The 22,346-nt window shown below is 38.8% G+C and overlaps 1 protein-coding gene and 1 long non-coding RNA gene across 5 annotated transcripts in view; one reads left to right on the forward strand and one right to left on the reverse strand.

The window, feature by feature from the left end:
• Nucleotides 1–1,401: 1,401 nt before the first annotated feature.
• Nucleotides 1,402–20,392, reverse strand: LOC115336298. The gene is made up of 3 exons (XR_003921687.1): nucleotides 20,248–20,392; nucleotides 17,350–17,417; nucleotides 1,402–2,842 (listed from the first exon to the last, which is right to left on the reverse strand). It is a non-coding gene; the product is annotated as an uncharacterized LOC115336298 (long non-coding RNA).
• A 197-nt stretch (nucleotides 20,393–20,589) lies between these two features.
• SLC6A15 (solute carrier family 6 member 15) overlaps nucleotides 20,590–22,346 on the forward strand; it is a 38,667-nt gene continuing 36,910 nt past the window's right edge. The window contains exon 1 of one of the 4 annotated variants that reach the window (XM_030003037.2): nucleotides 20,590–20,712. The gene's annotated coding sequence lies outside the window, so the exon portion shown is untranslated. Of the gene's footprint in view, nucleotides 20,713–20,906; nucleotides 21,033–21,438; nucleotides 21,573–22,346 lie in introns of those variants that run through there. The other 3 variants (XM_030003038.2, XM_030003040.2, XM_030003039.2) reach the window with 3 other exon arrangements.

The raw sequence follows: 22,346 nt of genomic DNA on the forward strand, positions 1-22,346 counted from the left end.
ATCCTTCTACCTCCAATGAAGACCTTTACAATTCATGACATTCTGCTAAGTAACAGCAATAATAACACCAAGGAGGAGGACAGCATATTCATAATTTGCTTTTGATTGCTCTTCAGTACTTGAAATAGTTTGAAGTAGATGTCTGAAGAATACATTTCTTGATCCTGAAATTCTGTTACTAATGGAAAAGTTTGTAGTACCCTATACCGATGTGTATGTAGTAACTGCATAGCTGGTTAGTATCTTTAGTATCTTAGTATGTTTCTCAAAAGGAAAAGTTAAAAAGCAGAATTGCTGTACTGTTAAACCAGTGTCAAAACTTCAGGATGACATGGTATTTTTTTTCTACACCTCAGATCTCTCCCTCTCTTTAACCCCCTTAAACCTACAAATTCAATTCTAGAAACATTTTGGGCATCGTTTCTCAACACACATTCAGTATCTTGCAGTTAGCAGTAAATGCTGTAAGTAACCATTTTTATTTGAACTTTTACTAAATTTCACAGACCAAGTTAGAGAAGAAGTTGAACATCAGGATAGGTCTTTGAAAAACAGATTGTGTAATTGGCAGAGAAAAGAGAATGAAAGAGAGGAGGATGATATAGGAGGAATAAGCATCCATCTGGTTTTCTGCTGGTGCTAATGGAGCTGTATCAGAAACCAGTTTACTCTTGCTACCAAAATGCACAGCATCAGCCAAACATAAACAAACCTTCAGTTATGGAAAGGAGGAGCAAATGGCTAAAGTGAATTAATCAGTTGGGAGGGAAAAAAAATGTAAAGACAAAAAGCTCTTTCAGCCAGGCTAAGACATGCAGAGCAACATGTGATGTTGCCCTGAACTTTGAACATAATGAAATATTCCTAACAAGATGTTAAAGCAGAAAAAGAAAATAATCCAAAGCTAAATGAAGGATTAATTTAGATGCACGCTGAGATTTTTCATGAAAGTTTAAAATTGCTGGACTTGATGTGAAGTATTTCACTAAATTATAGCTTTAATGAAATACATGTTTTAGCTGACAAATTTCAGTGAATAAGTATTGAGTCCACATTACTGCTTTTACCTTTTGCTGATGGTTCTTCTCCTCCCTCTTTAGAAGACACTTTCTCTCCATGCTCATTAATACCTGAAAATGTCTTGTATTTTGCCACCTCCATTATAGCAGTGATCGTTTGGTAATGGATTCAATTATCTCCACTTCTCATTGTTGTTATCTGCATGCACAGCCATGACATAGGGGCTTTTCTCTGCCTCTGCATGTGATTGACTATCAGTGGGGTTTGGAGGGAAAGAATATACATACTCCGACTTAGATTATGACTACCTTTTGGCCAACAAACACTTTCTGATTAATGTTCTTTATTCTGTTTTCAGGCTTAATTAGGCCTGATACAAACCAATTTGTAATTGCTAATGAAGTGTAAGCTTCCTTGATCCTACAACACACTTTGAAAGTGATGGATTTCACTTTTCTGCTTGTGGATTGATATTATTTAAAGAAAAATTGTTTTGTGAAAACTTCTGAGTAGCTAGAATTTTCAAACCAATTTTTTAGTGCATATCTTTTGCCTGCAGGTGTCCTTGTCATGAGGAAATACAGCTGTATGTTTGAAATCACCTAAGCCAAGAATCAGTTCCTTTCTGGAGTGCGCAGGAGAGAAATTCTTTTTCACAGTAATTTTCAAGGTTTCAAACTTTGTTTTTGTTCTGTATTAGCACAACCCAAATTTTCTCAACTTTTAGTATGAAAAAAGTTCCAGCATTCAAATTTATTTCCCATGTGTTACAATGCAAGAGCGTAAATCTAAAGCTAGGTTATATTAAAGCTAGGTTATATCTTGAAAGTCATTGTGTCACGTTTACATGCATTGGGAGCAGAAGTATAGAAGGTCCGCTATGTTCCACATTGCATAAGCAAATAGGTGCCCTTGTCCCAAATTATTTGCAGTCTAAAAAATTGAGTGAGGGATGAGTGATTGAGTTTTAGGCTCAATACTTGAATATATTACAATATTCACACATATATATTGGCTTTACAGCAATAAAAAGAATTGCAAAACTCAAATGTTTGCTAAATGGAAAGTTGATTTTCGCTGAAGACTAATTTTGTAATTTTTTTTTTTAGATAACATTTTACTTCTTTTTCTTTTGAGTGGGCTTATAACCATATCCAACCCAGAAGTACCAGACTATTTTTGGAAAAAGGAGGCAAAAGAAAGGAAGATCCTGAATAGCCGTCAGTCTGGTAATGACTTTGGGGTGCCAAAGATGTGAACTTTACAGAAACACAGGAACTGCTTAGTTAGCTAGGCTATGACCAAAGCACTTGTGAATTTGCCCACCCTACACTGATCACCGAACAACTGTTATGAGCCAGTGGTGAGCGGACTTCGGTGAGCAAGGTGACAACTACCTTCCTTGGACCTTGTACTTGTTGTCGTGGCACTGCAGAATGGGTGTACCCTGACAGAGCCCTTGTCCAGAACCTTGAACCCGGCAGCTGAAAATGAAATTCTGGACATCCCTTCTGGTTATCTTATGTCTGAAGAATGATGTATCCAATTTGTTGGTGCTTTTCTACTCCTCCAATATTGTCACTCAAAAAAGAGAATGACTGGGCTCTGAGTAGTATCTGGTTCATTGGAGAGTAAATGTGGAATCATCAGGGAGACAACCTCCTTTGCCCAGTGTCCATGCTTCCAAGGTCTGCCCATCCTGTTGTGGATTGTCTTGCTCCATCCCAGAGAGTTGTAGCCCTGAGACAGTCCCTCATGGTCCATTTTTTCAGCATAGACAGTAGTGGCAAGAGGGTTTTCCACTTCATAACTCAATGGTCAACTTACAAATAAGAGAGAAGAAAAAGATGACTGAATTACATATTAGGAAAATATAGTATATTCAAGTTGACATATAAATGTGTCCTACTCCCCACACCTTGAATGCTGAGTTTTTCATTGACATTAATCTTCATAATAAAAGCAAGTTCAGAAATTTCTGTGGTCAGAAACCTGTGCCTGTTTTAAATAATATATGCATCTGCTTTTCACTTATTGGACAATTCAGTCATTTAAACAAGCGGTTGAGTAATATTTCCATTTTACTGTCATCACTGTTTTATCTGAGATGTCACAAAAAGTATATTTTCCCCTATGGGATAAGAGTGGGAGTACTCTCTATGCTATCGTCCTCAAATGATATATCAGCCAAAAAATTTGTTTCTCAGATAATAAAGCAAGGAATGTGTAGTATCAAAAAAAGGGTATATTTTCTCATATGTAGAAATGGTTCAAAGATAAAAAGTAATCTGTGTTCATATATTAAAGAATCTGAGCGTACTACTAAAGTGAAAGGAAGGCAATTTTAAAGTATCTCCATAATTCAGAGGCATGGCTCCATTTCAAACTGATAAAAATCATGCTTTGAAGTAACTTATATGCTTTTGAAAATCATAGCCAGAAGCAAGTATGTATGGTCAGGAGAATAGGATTATATCCTAAGGGAAATGATTATAATCTATATACCAAAACATGCCAGAGGAATGTACAACTTCGCTGCTTGTTTTGGACTATTTTACTTCAGGTTTCATTTGGCACTGATCCTCATCCCCAACAGCTTTCAGGAAGACTTTCTTCTACTCCACAGGAAAAGAAATAAGTGAATAATAAAACAATAAATGGTGCAGTTTATACTTCGTCTATCAAGATGCAGAAAGTAAATAATTTCTGCATATTTGCAAGTTATGACAACGTTTTAAATTTGAGTTTTGTGTAGCCAGAGGACAACATTTATGGCTCATAACTGGGAAGCTGGCAGGATATCATTTTTCTGATTATATACAACAGACATAATGTCATCCAATATATGCCCGAGAAACTGGCATTAGCTGCTCAATTAAGCCAGGCAAATAAAAGAAGCAAATATATCAATTAAGTAGATTTTCCTCATGCTAATGTTTTACCATCACTCTACTTTGACCTGTTTTTAAGTTGTATGAGAATGCACTCACACAGACAGTGAAAGCGTATAGCATTTCTACCATGCAGAATGAGTGAGGCACGACTTTACTCTGATGCCCTTTTTAGGAGGCACAGTCTCTCCAGGATCCCTGTAGTTATGGCTAGAAAGACGCTGGTCCAGAAGAAGACACAGAGTTCCAAATTCGATGCCACCCTTGGACTACCTTTCTCCATTGACCACGCTATTAGCCCTGACCGATCTCCTGACCATCAAACGTCACCACGCGACTCCTACGGCAAATCCGTATTGAGCTTAGCGACAGCACCTTATCAGTCCTCGTCTTCACAGACAAGCAGTTCAAAGACCCGTGAGTGTTGGGGGATCTGACAAATGGATGCACATCTGTGGTGTGGTTTAACCCCAGGCAGCAACTAAGCACCACGCAGCCACTCCCCCTGCACCTCTGTAATATACGATTTATCTATAGGTGAGCGTACATACGTATGCACACACACATAGATATCCATGTGTATATATATACAAGTGTACATATACATGAACAGTTTATGTATGTATTTTTATATAGAGAGCATATGCGTCAGCTCCAGTAAAAATACACATAATTTTACAAGTAGTATCTGATAAGAACACGTGCCAGCCAACAAGAGTTAACTTTTGAAGCTGTTTTCAAGTTAGTCCATTGTTTGTAGGATGATTGATCTGATCACTGCCAGACTTGCAATTAACAATAAGAAGCAAGTGGTATGATGATGAGTAATATAATCACTATCCATGTAAGTAACCCAAATGTACAGTCATACTCATTCTTTTACCCATCATAAAACAAAGTCCGTTTGCTAAATTAAAACACTACATGCTAGATTGCTAACTCATTTGTTTTCAGTGAACTTGAATTTGAGCCACAGGTGTTTTAGTTTATACAGAAGCATTTCATAACAATACTTATTTATTCAAAGACTTAATTTCATCCCATACAGTTCATAAATTTCAGAGATACTACATTTCTAAATGCATTTGTAGAATTATAACCTTTCTTTTGTAGGTACTCTCAGAACTTTTTTACCAGCCTCTCGTTATGAATTCAGATCTATTAAGTTTCCTTTCATTTTTCCCTTTACCTGCTAATCTGCATAAAAACTATAGCTAAATCTTTCACATCAGGCATTCTGCACATAGTAACTATCACCCTTTGGCGGGTATGAGGGAGTAAGAGCTCCCTCTTTTTTCTTCTTGCAACACAAGCTGTTTGAGTCCAGGTTTCACAGTGGTGCATCCAAATTCATTTACACAAGTTTTCCAAGGGACTTAATAGATTCTGTTTGCAGGAATTCTGTGATTTATAATACTTCTATTTCTCACGTCAAAGGAGATGACATAGAAAAGATTACAGTGTTTTAGATCAGATGTAAGAGAGAAAATTCTGAAGAAGAAACCAAACATAAAATCTGCTAAACCACTGTAAAGAGAAAATAAGAACATGTGGCTTTGGGGTTTTTTTAATAAACTTTCTAAATAAACAAAGCTAAAATGGCTGAAATCACCCTTCCCTCCTCTAACTCCATTTTAGTTTTTAACTGAAAAGGCCAAGCCCTCAAGTATGTACTGTACTGTAACTCTAGCCAAATTCAAACTGCATGAACTAAGGAGCTGGCCTAGTGAATTTATACAACAGATAATTTGCTCTGTCAAATAGAAGGTTAAATTCTCAAAGACATAAATATTCTACTGGTGCAGAAAGTAATTAGGTTAAAATAATGAGAGAGATTCAAATTACCTAAGATTTTTAAAGCTTTGTCTTTAAATCTTTGTTTTCAACAATTGTCTTTTTTTATGTAGTAAATGTCTGTAATCTTGTTACTTAAAGCAGTGTTATCATTATCAAAGTAGCTTGAGATAAGGAAAATAATTAGAGAAATTCCAGTGACTGGAACATTCTCTCAGTTTGTGAAAATCCCCAAATAAGCACATAATTTCTGTCGATGAATAAAAACTGAAACACGGCACATTACACTTACACAAGAGTGTGAATATGTGTACATGTATATTCGGAGAACTAGACTTGCTAAACTAAATCACATTCTTCAGCGTAGTCCATTCTTGGCTCTCCCACTAAATGCTGAACTGAGCCCTGGGTGCTGCTGGGTATCTCCATACCCATCATTTGTGCTGATCCTCCAGTGCTATACTCGTTATACATGTATGAATCTGGCTGCCATAATGACACAACACTCAAGTTGCCATCATGAAGTATGTAGCAAACCTCATCCTCCCACCCTCTGGCATATTAATGAGCTTATTTGTTTAGCAAGAAGCTCTGTGCTCTATTCACTTCTTTCCAGCTTTTGAAAAATTTATGAAAAGCTTTTGGAAATACAAAATCCTCTGTAAAACAGCTGGAAAACCACTCAGTTAAATTTAGTAGCATTTATCAGTTCTATTGGATAAACATGGCTCTAACTCTCTACTCCCAATCTGAATAAGCATTTCCCCATAATTAAAGACTAAAGTTTGATTGTGTGTAATCTGTTTACTTTTACAGGTAAAAGAGAATAATATTGTTTGCATGCTTTTTCACTGGGATCCCTTAGGAAATCAATAATGTATTTTCATTTTTTATAACAAAATCCATCCCTTTCATTGATTAAACAATGGTATCAGCACTGCAAAGTAGACAAGGCTTGTTTTGCAGGGTCTTGTGGTCCCCATTTGTCATGTCCACATAAGACCATTGCATTTTAAAGATAAGAGACCTGGAAAATCAGCTTTCTAACTGGTGCTTTCATGTGAATCCAGCATTAATTGTCTCTTTGTACATATTCACAATAGATTCATTACTTTGGACATACTATTTTTGTGAGCAAAATGTGTATTTGTAAAGAAGCTTTCTGTCTTGTTTAATCATATACTTCACCTGAACAAAGATATCAAGCTTGCCAAACTTTCTCAACCTGTAACTGCAGCTTGAAATGTTGGTTCTGTGTACTGACTTCCTTAAGAGATTTTAGCTTAAAGCAAGTCTGATGCACAAAGCAGCAGCACTCACAGGTACCATGACTGTCTGCCCCGAGGCACACATCCACATCGCTGCGGTGCACATTCCTGCCTACTTCTCTTACTCTGGGGAGTTATTTCTTGCTAGTTCATACCTGCAGCAAAGTAAAGCTTTTGTTCACATGTACTTACATATTGTCAAGGACAGGGAGACTATAATTGTTACTTACCATGGAAATTTTTACCATTGACTTCACTAAGCACAGGATCAAGCCCTGCTGTCATAGCCCTGAACCGTGCAAGACAGGCAATATCATAAGAAAAGCACATTTACAGAGAATTAAACTCACAGTCTACTCATTAGTTAGTGATTTCAGTTCCACAGTATAACACCCCATAGTGCCCTCAGGTATACGGTAGCGTTCAGGCTAAATCAACAGCTCTAGGAAAAAAACCAGCCCCCCCCCCAACTCCAAACCCTGATCTTGCACACCAGCACCTACAAATTGCACTAGCATCTCTGGAAATTGCTTGCTTTTCAGTCACAAGCCCTGTAGAGCCGACTGTCTCTCATTTTGAAACTTTAAACTGCATTGTTAGCATGACTCTTCAAAGTCTAGGTATAATGTCATAGAAAAGTCTCACCAAAATAATACAAATTCCTTGATATATCATTTGTCTAGCAGTAAAGGGGAACCAAATTAGAGTGCTCTATAAAGAAATCATCCTACAAGAATATTAGCGTAAATGTTGCATATTTTGATTTCTGTATACTGAAAATAGTGTTTATTGTACTTTCAAGCAAATACTAGTTAATGATTTCTAGCATTTGTAAACATATATTCAGAAAAATATAATTTGAGGAATTTTTATGACCAGATTGAATCATAGTAGTCTTTATATAATATTCATATTAATATAATACATAGAATGCAAAATAATATGCAGAATCCAAAGTAGTCTACACAGCCAATTTTTCTAAAGCTTGTTATTTTTAAACTAGCATTTTTACATACTGTAGCAGTAAATGGTATTATTCTAACCTCACCATTTTTTTAATCCTTGCTCTTCATAAATTGTCATAAAACAGATTTAGTCAAAGTGTACAACTAGTTAGTTTGAACCTCAAGCTTATGTCAAAATATTTTTGTCATATTGAGACTAATTTAAGGACTTGGGATCTCAAAGCTGTACCTATGTAAGGTGCGTGGGTGAGGGATGGAATTTTTTCAGCTGCCTCAAAGTTAGGTGTCTGGATTAAGCTAAGCTTTTGTCTTCTTTTCAGCTGCTGGACAGAACAGGTATCCACAGGGCAATTTATCCCATCCCACCAGAGGAATGTAAGTAACAATAATGTTGGGATGGCTGTGTTAGATAAATTCTGCCTTTGAAGCAATTGTGATACACCCATATATGATGCATTTCCTGTAAAAACAAACAAACAAAAAAACCAAACAAAAACAAACCTGAAGAAAGCTTCTGATTTTCAAGCATAAGCTAGTGTTTGACAATTGAAAGAAGTATTGATTTTTCTAGTCCAAATTAGATCTTAAAGGCACCACTGCAAACTAGAATTTGGTTTAAAATTCACAAATTATAATGAACACTAAGCAAGAGACAGAATTAAAAAAAAAATACTGGCTATGATTCATTGTAATCACAAAACTGAAAAAATAACTACTAAAATCAGCATTTTTAAAAATATAACCTATTTTTCAATGTTATAACTTGTACTCACATGTTAGTAGTTAAAACAAATGCATCTATTTACTATGAAAAATAATTTTCCAATATGTTACCAATTCTGTTTTCCCTTCTGATGGCATGATGTTAACCTTTTCATTAAAGAAATAAAGTACAATCCCATAAAGGAATAAAGTACTAAAGCATAAAATAGGCCTTTAAAACTACATGCAAGCAGCCTTAGCTTGTGTGTAGCTGTAGCAACTACCTTTCTTTGTAGAAAAATGAGTGATTGGGTAGTTTTGTGGTTTTCCCCACTAAAAACTACTTCTAAATTAATCAGTGTTACCACTTAACAGTCTTTAGAGAGTAACTTCTTCCTAATCAAATAGTTAAAACAAATAGATAAAATGCAAAGTCCAGATCCTTTATGTGTGTATTTAACTCTAGTTGAAGTTTTCCAGTAGTTTAAAGAAAAATAGTGTTGTCTGAATCAAAGCTTTATTTTCAGTATTGTTCTTGTAGGGCAATGGAAATAATGAAATAAAAGTAAAATGATCAAAACCAACTTCTGGGTAAATAAACTGGTTTTGACATTATTTACCCCCAAACCTTTGATTAATCAGTATAATGTAAATTAGTACTTTATTAGTTGTGGTTTTACAACAGTCAGTGTGATCAACAGTATGTGAAACACAGGGAAACTGAAAAAGTTAAAATACTTGTTGAAAAGATACACAGAAAAGTGATTAAGCCAATAATAATACAGAAGGGGTGAAAGATTTATTTTTTTTCACATAGCACCATTCAGGAAGTTAGAAGGACTGGGAATTTGCTGGAAACTACAAAGTAGCTTTGCAGAGCAGTAGCAGTAATGTATCCTTATTTCTACCAAAATAAGAGAGGGTGGCATAGACCAGAGGAGGAAAGCTCGCCTCAGTAGTAAAATTTAAGGAAGAGGAGAGACAATCAGGAACCAGATGAAAAGCAAAGACAGGATGATACACAGGAAACATGAGAATGTCTACAAGGCAGAATGATCCTTAGACAGGAATAGAACAGATGGGAGAGAGTCCGATATTCACTACAACATCAAAAGAGTCGGGTATTTGTGGTTAGAAATTAAGAATAAAGAGGCCAGTCCATTGAGCAGATTCAGACACAATAAAGATTTAAGATACTGACTGTGCACTGAAAAGGATTCAAACACAGAAAAACCATTGACTGCTCTTCACGTCCAGCCAAACAACTTCCTGATTTCCACTGAAAACCATGAATAAATAGCAGACATGGGCAAAACTCATAAAAATGGGAAGTCACTGAACACAAGAGTGCTGCTAGTCCAGCAGTTCTCATAGCAGGAATCTGACCACAAATGGAGTTTTAGGACTTTTGAGTGAGACAGCAAAGACTTGCTTTGATTATTTAAATTGGTATTTGGGGTTATAAACGCACTTCAGAAGTGGAGCCTGCAGGCAGCAGTTTTTTGGAAATCCAGATCTAGATAACAAGGCTGAACAGAAGATTTAAGGGAGATGTCCAACTTCTGGGAGGTATTTGCAGGAAAAGGACTCTTCTCAACAGATGGAGTCGATTCTGAGCATGCAAGTAAGCCCAGGTATCTAAGATCAAAGCTGGTCCCGCAGCTTTTTTTTTTTTTTTAGATCTGAGAGTCTCAGATAATCAGTCTACTTAAATTTAGAAAATAAGAAGAGAAAAATTGATAAGTGGAGTGGTAAAGGATACAGAAAATGAAGAATAGTATTCTAGGAGAAAGAAAATACGAACAGGGATGAAAGTGACAAGAGCAGAAGTCAGGGATATAAGACAGAGGAAGATTGCCTAATTCAGCTAGGAAATTGGATGAACTCAAGAGAAAATAACTAATATATCTTTACATTAATGCAAAGACCTCTGAAAGTAAAATGAAAGACTTAGAACTGCTGGTGTAAGATATGGAAAAGTGACAAAGCTAATGGTGATGTGTAGTATTCTGGAAGCTGCTGCTGAAAGCTTTAATTAAATCAGATTTAAGCATTAATTAAATACATTTTAGTTAAATAATATTTTGGGGTGGTGGCGGAAGGTGGTTTTTTTTTTTGTAATAATGGCATAGGTCTACTATAAACCCTCAGAAAAGGACACTAATGTGAAGAAAATAATGTTACTGGCAAGATAAATACTACTGAAGCCTGTGTCATGCAAACAGAAACTACAGACACTTTGGAGAGGAAATATTGCTATCAACAGCAACTATTCCTGAGCAGGAAATATGATAGATTTCTTTTTTTTTTTACAAATAATTAATGAAGCAAAAATAGGTTAACATTAACTTGTTTTGGGGAACAGTGAAGTCATAAGGGAAAAAAAAACCCAATTAAAGGAAGAGTTGAGTGATCAGAAGCTAGTTCAACTGCATAAACGGAATGGTTAAATAATTCTGTGATTAACATTTTTGGTTTTAGAGGAGCCAATAGTAAGAAGTCAGGAAACTTACTAGGGCAGTTTGCGGACTTACACAATGAGGAAGTACAGAATCTCTTGAAGTAAAATATACCAAAATTAAGAGAGCTTGCTTGAGTCTTCAGGAAAATTGGTGGTGTAACTCTTGGTGGCAAAGGGAGCTTTTTTAATGAGAACGATTAAAATGGAGCAAACCTCAACAATAAAACTTCCATTTCTGTGTAGCTGGAGACAGTTGAGGGAGGAAAAAGCCACATTATTTCCATCCCAGAACACCAAAAGTACTATGCATGATATGTTTTAATACATGTTTTTAAGAATTTTCTTAGCAATTTTTTTAAATTAATAAATTAAAGTCAACGATTGCAAATATGTCTGGAAATAAATATATTTAAGGATAAACACTGAGACTACTCATTTGAATTCAATCATATACAGTTTTCTCAATCAAATTTGAAAGAAAAGGTAGTCAAAGAAAGAAATAAAAATCAGTAAGCTCTATATGGGTTTACTAAGGATAATTCATGCATATATGGGTTTACTAAGGATAATTCATGCATATTAGCTTCATGGTTTACTTTGATAAACCCGTACTTTCCTTTAACTATAGGAAATTGTCTGAAATTTATTAAGCATTTGATATAAAATGGGAAATCATACTTGCACTGTTCTTAATGCTCTTCTGTAAACATCTACCATTTACCGTTGCTGGAGACAGATACTGTTCAGGTGGACCTTTGTTCTGGTCCTATATATAACTGGAAACAACATGTGCTACATGGGCATTGTATTGTGCATGAGCTACTTAGTCTTTCACAGAGATGTAATAAATTACCTCAGGGATAACACTTCACTATTACAATATTGCAGTAAACCATCACATGCCTGCTCCTTCTAAGACTCAAGCTAGTATCTCTTCATGATGTGCATGACTAATATGCATGAGGATAGTTTTATATTATCTTTCATTGCTCTAAAAGACCTCAGTTTTATACACTTTTCTAAAACAGGAGAAAGGGACAGTGTTACTCTCCATAAATACATGGTGATACATAAAATACAAAGACAGAAAACAGTCTAAGAACTTTTTGGCACAAGAACAAATGATGATGAATAGGCTGTGACTGGATGCTTGAAGGTCTCTAACCATCACAGGAGAGAAGTTCTGGAGAAACTTTTCAACTAGATGCAGTGGTGAAATCTAAGTAGTTTTAAGACTGAACATGATAAATTTAGGAATGAGTTTATACAGGTACGTTGACTAGGATATCACAGAGCTGGATTTTCTAATACGAGTTGCCCCCTCCAGTCTCTTACTCCTGTGAATGAAACACACGTCTTGGTCCTCACTCCCTGACCTTAACTGATGGCCGACAACTAAATTCTCATTCTATGAACATCCTATAGGCTTACATTTCCTCAGATTTTCTTTATGATTTTAATGTATTAAAATGAAATTATTTCAAATGAATTGCTTGTGTCTTTTGACAGGAGGATCAAGTGGTGGTTCATTCATAGAATGTATTCAGCTTGTGGCATATGGAATATACCAGTCCGTTATACCACAGATTTTTAAGAAAATTCCATGCAGGAATAAAAAAGTAATTTCCACCCTTGCTCATCAATAACTAAGTATGAAACAGCATGTGTAAGAGATGGGCAAAATCTAACATGGATTTCATATTATTATGAAATAACCCAGTTATTACGCTGTAAGTAAGTAGAGAATGATAGCTTCTGTGGGCAGCGATACCGATAGGATTAGAGACACGAGTGGAGCCTTACGTTTGCCCTTGCCAGTCCCGAGATTAAGAAATGTGGATTTTCTCAGCCCAGAAGGCTGCAATCTGAGGTCGTATGTTAAAATATACTGTCAAACTGGTTTGCTTTGAAATCTCACTGAGACAACCAACACAGCCACAGACATTTTGCAACTTTTCTTTAAACCACAGTTTTTTTCATGCAATGTACAGATTAACATAGACTTAGCCCATATTATCCTAGATCCATGAATTTTAGAATACATTTTGGTGAGGCTAGGATTTCATTCTAAGACGATAAAAACCACCAAAGCATAGCAGAAGTATATATTTAAAATAGTTTACCTAGCTCAAACGTAAGGGGTGTGTGTGTGGCCTAAAAGATAATAATAATGGTTTATATTCAATTTAAAACTGCTATGACAAGGTGAAAGCATTGCACTTTTATTTAAACATTTAATTTTTTGAATGCTGTGTTGCAACACCAATCTACACAGACTTCTGGTGTAAAGAAAACAACTCAATAAACTGCTGGCATCTTCATTTTCAAAGTAATTATTGTCTTAGCCCAGCCCTAGCAATGACACCTGTAACTGTGACATCTTTCTTCTTCTGTTTTCTGGAGCAGAGGATTTGTTCTTTTCCCCATGTCCTGGATGGCCATGTAGAACACTCTGTACAAACGTGCATTTACTTGCCTAAATGCATTTAAAAATCTCTCATGGATGGCTTGCAATTGAACATCCTATGCTATTTATTCCTTGCTGTCTCAAAAATTAAATTATCATTGATTCAATCTGTAAAAGAGTCTTTTGGGGATTTCTGAAAATAAACCCTCTTCTTTCGTCTGAATATTAAATTCAGTTATTTACATGGTATTCTGAACTGCAGTAATTGAAATAATAGTCCCTACCTGTTGCATTCTATCATAGAAGTATTAATTTATTTAAAAAATACATCCCCAACAATTTTCTGGAAAATGTGTCATCTCAGATACAACAAACACATCATGAGAGGAAACTATTTTTAACACATGAACAGTTTCGAGCTGCTACAGTCTTTTTCTTCTAGTCTCAGTGAGTTTTGGGAATCACAAAGTACTTCCCCTGGGTATGATTTTATTGGTATGATTTTATGATTTTATGGTAAGTATATTGGTCTTCTGGACTTAAATGAAGAATATAATTTCTGAGATTCTCATAATGTCCTATATAGACGAACATAGCACATGGAATTATTCCTTAGTAAGCAGTACGTTCTGTATTATTTTCAAAAACAATATTTGTATGTTTATGGCTACACTTCCGCTTTTTGTGATACTTTGTATCTGAACAATATTTTCAATGTTATTTCTTTCTTTGAATAAAATAAGGTACTTAGTTAATTTATTCTGCTGAAGAAATGATGGTCAATGTACTGTTCCATTAATTACACCTAAACCTTCAATTTTCTGAAAATTACATTTAAAATACACATTTCAAAACCCAACTAGCCAAACCTTCAACTCACAGTGTTCCTGGAGCTGAGTATTTTAACCTCTGTATGCGCCCAAGTCTTGCAATGCACTTCGATTTGCCCTGGACTGGGGAGAATAAGATGCCTTCCTAAATGTCTCCAGAACACAAAAAAAGGTATGTAGTCAGCAAATCCATGCTCACTCTGTCCAAAGGGATAATTCATGTCCCAAGGGATAGAAAAAATCTCCTTCAGAATCCTTACCAGATGTCTTCTCCTAGAGAACTAAGAGAAGCTGGCACGATGCTGCAATAAGAAGTCATGGTGACTTGTCAGTAGTTCTGTGCCATTCAGCTGAAGTTTCTCAAGATGTTCATTATCACAAAATCAGTGAAAATAGGCAACTTACATAAAACGCTTTTACTCTTTTTTTTTTTTTTTAATTCTTCTGCCACTGTTGGAGACAAAGTATATTTTTAATTCCATGAATAAAGTTGTTAACCAAACCAGCTACATTTAAAATAAAAATTTTAAGTTGAAAATAGTCATAAGTGATTTAGAATTACCGGATCATGAGGCTTTTTGAAAAATATGGAAAAAACCAGGAATGATAGCTGCTTGAAAACTGTAGTTAAGACTCCAATGTATAATACGTTAAAGAGTTCACATTTTAGCTTTGTCCAGGATCTCTTTCAGTGTTTTGCAGTTGTGGCTAATGTTTACATAGCCTATTTTATTTTTCTAGTTGCTGTGCATTTGCTGGGGGACTTCTTAGCTCCTTAGCCTTAGCGTCATTCTCAACCCCCTCAACCATATTATTTTTAAAAGTTTGGTGTCTTGAAATTTGATTCGTATAGACATAAATTCTTGTAATTATTATATCTGTTGGTTTATATTAAAGGAAAGAAGATGTAGCTGGGTGGCGGCTAGCTTTCTTCATTGCTGTCATCAACCTTATTTTGGTGATTTCTAAATTGTTGAAGATACAGAGGATGGCTCCATTATCAGAACTATATCTTCATTTTCCACATTTTCACAAGTAGCACAATCATCTATGTTAAGATACTAACTGCTAAAATATGACTTTATATATGAGTCTTCTGCTTGGTTTGGATGCTAACTTAATGTATGTTTTACCTGAAGTGAACCATGTGATGCTCTGAGCATCTGTGATTTGCATACCCTTCCAATGTTCCGTTTTATCTGTTTATGATGTTTATTTATTTACAAATAAATTCATATTTATTAACAATGCAATGCCATTGTTTCACATTTGGAAGTATTTATGATCGTTTTTTTCTTCAATAGGTGACAGAAGGGCACATTTATTCTGGCCAGATTTCTACAATAGCTCACAACTTCCAGGACTTAATTTCTCATGTTATTCCCTACTAGGATGAGGTACGCTGCAACTTCCTACATTAGCTGCCAGAGTTGCCTAAATATATGTATTTAAAAGACAAAGCCTGAAGGCAAGATTTAACTTTTAGGACGTTCCTCTCTCAGCAGGATACACCCAGCAATGATGGCAGGAATCACATCAGCCACTGTCTCTCTCTCTTCTACTCATGTGGCAAGGCCACACAAGACCACAGCTGAGAGATTATTAACATACTGTAATTCTAAGCAACAGACAACTGCTATGACCACTTCTTCCTGCAGTGCCCTTGTAGAGTTATAGAAACCCCATGCACTGAAATCTTCACCTTCCATCCAAAACCAGTGAAAGTGAGGGTGAGAATATGAGTTTAGTAGCTAATCCTAGACACCCCCTTGCCCTGCCACTATGATTGAATGTGCCACTGGTATGCTCAGAGGATTTTTCAACCAATTTTTCATCTTATGTCACCTAGCTGTTAGTAATTTCTGTGTGCAATTGTAAAAATGTTTTGGTCACCTTCTCAACAGACTCTTAAATATTGCAATGAAGTTATACACAGAGTAACAGACAATCCACGTTTTTGACGACATGGAAACAGATGTGTCCTTTGAGAAAGCCAGCAAAAAGTAGCAAATCTCTTATATATGTTAAAATTTTAGAAAATATTTAGAGATGAAAATGTAAAAAGCTGAAGTAGAGACAGACTTTAAGGACTCTATCATTACTGCAACATGTAGGAGCAACTACTGTGGCTTGCAACTGCTCACAGTAGTTGGCAATATCTCAACAGATCACTTGCTATATAACCACTGCCTGGTATTTCTTAAGTCACAGTGGCGTCTCACCTGATCCAAGATATGCTGACATGTTGTTTGTATCTCATCATTCATGAAAGAACCACACCGAAGTCTACAGTATTTTTTGTAGATTTGGTAAGAACACTCAGGAATACAACTACTACACTTGTTTGCTTGTCCAAGGAAGTCTGCTTGTGTCATCAGGTTGTTCTACAGTGAGAAGCCTTGTAGGGTCAGACTTAAATGTCATCCTGCCTGAAATTTTCTCATTTTTGAAGAGTAAGTTAAGTTATATAAAAATCCAAGATTGTTCTCTCTCTTCTACGCTGCAGTTCCCATTAATGCACTCAGAAATGTGATCGCAATGATTTGGATGTATTTTAATAAGCTGAAAAGCTATTCAATTGTCCAGAACTGGAGTTTCAAAACTACTTGAAAGTTTCTGTTTGATGATAATTGCAAACCTGAAGCGCACATACACAGATAAAATTGTGAGCAGGTTTGAAAAGTGAGTGGAGGGGTGCTAAAAACTTAGGTTAGGAGTTAATTTGCACTAAGTTAAATGCTGACCCGAAAACCGTAAATGGCAACCCAAGGTGGAAAATCTAAAAATTTTCTATTTTGACAGCACACTATCAAGTGATGCTGTCTAAAACTGAGGTTGGCATTGACAATAGGCATTGACAAATTATGTTAACAAAGTCAAGCATATTTTCTTGTTCAACTTCTAACGGAGTTTGAAACTAACACAAGATCAAAATTCAGGCTGAACATGATCCTTAGAACAATCATCTTGCTGCGTAAGCACAAACTCTGGACTTGCTATTGACAACATACCTGACTTCTTGAGGGGTTTTGCGCGTAGCATCTGCATGCTTACTGTGCCTCAAATCATAGTTTAAAATCTGTAAAAATAAAGTATTTGTGTAAAGCATTCTTCCAGAGACTTAGGTCCTCATGGTACAGCTATAGCAGAATGGTCAAATAGCTAGTATAGTTGATAATTACTGATGTAGCTCAGCTTACGCTCCACAATATTCTGAATTGCAATAGCTTAAGCTAAAATTCAGTGCTGAGCTAATACCAAGACAAATAGAGAACATTAACAATAGCGAAAGACTCAAAAGGTGCAAGATGCAGTATTATCTAATTATTTCACATTTAGCCCACATATGAAAAAGTGACATTTACATGCACTGAGAATATTAATGATACTTGTATACAAAAGACCCATTTAACAAGAAACTGTCATTTTTTATTGAAGCACTATGCAACAGACTTTACAGAGAAGTCTGAAACACTCAATGGTTCTGTCCTGGAAGTTCAAGCCCTGGACTATGAAGCTGAGGTATGATTTTTAAACAGTATCAATGACAATCAGTTACCACTGTTTCCATTCAAATTTATTGCTGTATACTGACTCATATTTATTCCTATTTTGGTATGTGCTTGACTACTTCATTCTAGTTAAAGAATGTTATTCCTAACTTTCACCTATTACTGAATGGTACACCATTGATCTAAGGAATACAAATCGTTCAGTGCAGAAGAGATTTTTTGAAGAACTCAATATATTCTTCCTTAAGATAGTAGTTACTCAGTAGTCAGAAGAGGTGTAAAATTATTTTTTTATTAAGTGGCTTATTTCATACATGTTTACTTCCAACAAACCTATAAAATAATGTGTTATATTTAAAATCTCCATGCAAGTGACAAGTTAGTAATACCTAGCAGAAAAATAAAATTGGCGTAACTGCTACCTAAAACATTTTCTTCCAAACAGCGTACACTCATTTTCTCTGCTTGTGCATTTTTTTAGCTAAAGTTTGGACAAGGTAGAGGTTTTGTATCAGCAACTCAGCTTTGCTTTAGGATAATGTTTTTTCTCATGCTGGCACTTCTTGCTTTCCACTTAGATTGCTTCTCTCTGTCCTCAAACCTCCTGAGTCACAAGCACAGATGCACTGAGAGTCTGACCAGCAAATGAGGCTTTCTCTCTGTGTGTAGGCCCATTACTCAGAGAATGATAAGCTCCCCTCCACTGTAGCTCAATCTTACACCAGCTAGATTGCAAACCTTGTGTCCACCAGTGTTTTCTTGTGTGTAAAAAAAATGGCAAAAATTAGTAAGCTATTTTTGTATCATATTTTTGTCATTTGCACCCAAAAGCAAAAGTGGAAATCCTTCTACACTGGAAGTGGAATTGCTTCTACAGTTTTGAAGCTGGAAATACCTGCACTTTGAAGATTAAACCAATGTGGAATTTAAAGATGGTTAAGTTCCAATAAACCTAATAAAAAAGATTACAAAGGTGATTAACAGCACAGGAATAAAAAATACCCCGTTTACAAGAGCTGCAGTAAAAATACCCTAATCTGTCTATTCCAAATGTAGATTGCTAGCTTGCAGAAAGTCTGAAGAAGAGGAAAAGATTGCTACCGAATGGTTACCAGTGTGGTATTTTACATGGTATTTGAGGAACTGCAAATTCCTCAAGGAAGTGGAAAAGCTGCAAATATCTGATGATGCATCTGGTGGACATTAAAAGTTGAATGATACCTTTCCTATGGTAAAATTAAAGGCATCAAATAATTGGGAACATGATTACAGATCTAAGCTCATCATTAACTGTACCACAGAATTCAAAGGGATCCAGGAATGACCTCTTCCTGTGTCAATTAACTATGCAGTCATGTGATAACATTGTTAGTTAATTTAATAAATAAAAGCATCACTCATGATCTGGCAATAGAAAGCATAAATTCTTCCTCTTTTTAGTACCCAGTTTAGTTGGCACTTGGACACTTACTCAAGGTAAGTTAATTCTTACCGAGTTCCAAATAATATTCTAACACTAGGTGCAAAATCTGTTGTTTTCGATAGGACCGTTTTTACACATAACTGAAACAGTGTGGAAATTATTAGTGAAGTGTACTAGCAACAATAATGAGAAATGCACAATACTATGACTAATTGCTTTTGATAATGAAGTAGAAATATGAAAATAAGTGTGCAGCACAGCGTTCTTAGTAGAATATGAAGGAAATGCAAATCAGCTAGGCAGACCAACTTCACAACTCTGAAGAAAAATCTCTCCTTGATTCATCCGGTGTGAGAACGCTACGTATTTTTATCCAGCATGTGTTAAGACTGAAGCTGTTGCAATAATTACTCAGAGTGAACATTAAAACAGTTCACTCTCCACTCCATCGCGCCTATCTTCACCAAAGTCAACCCTCCTTTCCCGTCCCACTGCCGCACCGTGGATCAGCTTACTTTCTCGTCTCTACTGCAAGCCTTCCTTTCCAGCCAGAATCGATCTGGGTTTGGGGGTTTTTTTTGGTTGGTTTGTTTGTTTGTTTTTTTAAGAAAAACGTAAGCAAAGAAAAAGACTGACAGAAGGGCAGTGGGCAGACTTCGTGACAGAAAGTTTAGGGGGGGGGGGGGTGTTGAAGCCAAACACCATCTCCACGCCGCCGCGGCAGCAAGCCCCAGCCTGGGCTACAAGACCCGCGCACCACCATCGCCGCGGGCACCGGCCGGCGCCTTCCATCCTCCTCACGCCCTCCCTCCGTCCCTTCAGCCCCCAGGCTCGCCCCTGCCAGGTCCACCATCCCTCGTCCCCCCCCCCCCCCCCCCATTCTCGCCTCAGCTGCCTCCCGGCCCCCAGCGCGCAGGTGTACCCGCTGCGGCCGCCCGCCTGCTCCTCACCCCCCCACACACACTCCCACTCACCCCCTTCTTCTGGAAAACCTCGTTCTCCAGAGGAAGCTCGCACCCGTGCGCCTCCTTCCCGCCTCCAGGCCGCCCCGGCGGGCCTTCCCCCCCCCCCCCCCCCGGTCCTCGTCCTCCCGCTGCCGCCTCAGCCTCCTCCCCGCCCGCCTCCAGCGACGGCGATGCCGCTGCAGGCGTGGGGGGGGGGGGGGGGGGGGGCGGCGGCCGCTCCTCCCTGCGTCAGGAGGTGCGGCTCCCCCGGCCCGGCGCTGCCCTCCCCCTTCCTCTCCCCCCGCCGCTTTTATGTCTGTCTTTAAACACCGTCGCAGCGAGGGCTGGCCACATGTGCCTGCCGCCGCCGCCGCCGCCTGTCCGCCGCTGAGCCCCGCGCCCGCACGGCCCCGCTCGCCACCCCGCGCCCGCAGGGGCACCCGGCTCCCTCCATCCCGCAGCTGGCACCCGGCGAGCCCCGCCGGCTGAGGTGAGGTAAGGCGAGGCGAGGCGAGGCCAGGCGCCGCGACCCGCGCTTTCCCAGCCCTGCCGTGCGGCTGGGGCCGCGGGGGGAGCATGGCCGGCTCCGCCGCCTGCGCTTGTGTCGCCGGGCGGGAAGGAGCAGGATGCGTGTGGGGCCGGGGGGGGGTCCCTTTTCCTCCCGGTGTCCGCTTTCCTGAGTGAGGGGGGGGGGTCCCCCAGCCCCGTCCCCGGGGGGGCTGCCTTCGCCCCGGCGCCTGGCGGGGGGAGAGCCGGCCCCTCGGGAGACAATAGCGAGCGCCCGCTGGAAGCCGCCCGTGTGTTTGAACTCGGCGGTAGGTTGGAAGGATGTGCGGGGCTTGGTTTTATTATTGTGACTACTGTTATTGTTGGGGGGGGGGGGGGGAGGGCGGGGAATTTACATCCCTTTCCTGCCATGAGCGATGATAGAAATTTCATTCATCTCCTGCGTGTTGCGTAAAACACCTTAGATGTATGTGTAGCGCGTGTTGCCGTGGGGGGGTGTGTGTGTGGGAGAGGGGGCGAGGGCCGTCTCCATGGCGGGCGGTGCGGATGGCCGCGGGCCGGCGGGTGTCCGTCCCCGCCTTGTGCCGGCGGCAGCGGGGCGAGGGGCTGCGGCGGCCGGGTGGTGAGGGCTGGGCTGGGCTGGGCCGGGCTGAGGAGAGAGGGAGGAAGGTGAGGAAGACCGGCGGCCGCCCGGGCGCTGCATTGTTGCGGCGGAGCCTGGGCGTCGCCCGGCGGGGACCGGCGAGGCTTCCCCTTCCCGCCTCCGCTGCCGCCCCCCGCATCCCTCGCCCCGCGCAGGCTGGAGCGGCCCCGGCGGGCTGGTGCACCCCGGTGTCAGCCATGTTTGGGTGGGTATGGTAATGAGGACCTTTTTCTCAACCTTTGTGCGTCTCGGGTTGGTTTTCTCTTCAGGGTTTTGGGGGGGGGGGGTTGCGGTGCTCTGCGTACGACGGCGTATCCGCTGGCAAGCTTCATACCTAACAGTTTTCTCCCAGTGCTTTTCTTACTAATTCTTCCTGTTTCCCATGCCCATATTGGCTGGTTTTGTTCCGATTTTGCTAGTATCGGAGCGAACTGGAATTTCTTCTTAAGGCTTTGCTTTTGTAGTGGAAGTAAATGGGATGATTGAAATGGGTCTGCACAGTCACACTGACCTGCCACAGGAGAGGGTGCGGTGGGACTCGTTCCATTTAAGTAAATGGCACTTTGTTTTATTTGTAAGAGATGTAGTCGAGACCTCGTCCTCATCAGCCATTTTATTTTCTGTCTGGTATTGCTACATAAGCAGCTCACTGCTGTCGTATTGATTTCTAAGAGAAGCCTAATTATTTTTTAATAGTATGTCGCCATCGATATGTCACTGTGGCATACTCTAGGACAGGGATCCAAATCTCTGTTTCCCCCTCCGAAGAAAAGTATAAATGGAGTAAAGATTCTGTTACCCAATGTCATGTACATGTGCGCTGGGTGTCTTATGCAGGCAGCTTACTCCCTTTGATTAAAAAATGATGACAACATCCTCAGTTTTCTTCTATTTAGCGGTGTGTTTCCCGTTATCAACATCTCATTAAAAAGGAAACTTTAAAAAATACTTAGGAAAGATTGCTTAATTTTGTCCTGGC

The sequence above is a fragment of the Aquila chrysaetos genome, chromosome 26 (assembly GCF_900496995.4).
Source record: "Aquila chrysaetos chrysaetos chromosome 26, bAquChr1.4, whole genome shotgun sequence".
Classification (NCBI taxonomy): domain Eukaryota; kingdom Metazoa; phylum Chordata; class Aves; order Accipitriformes; family Accipitridae; genus Aquila; species Aquila chrysaetos.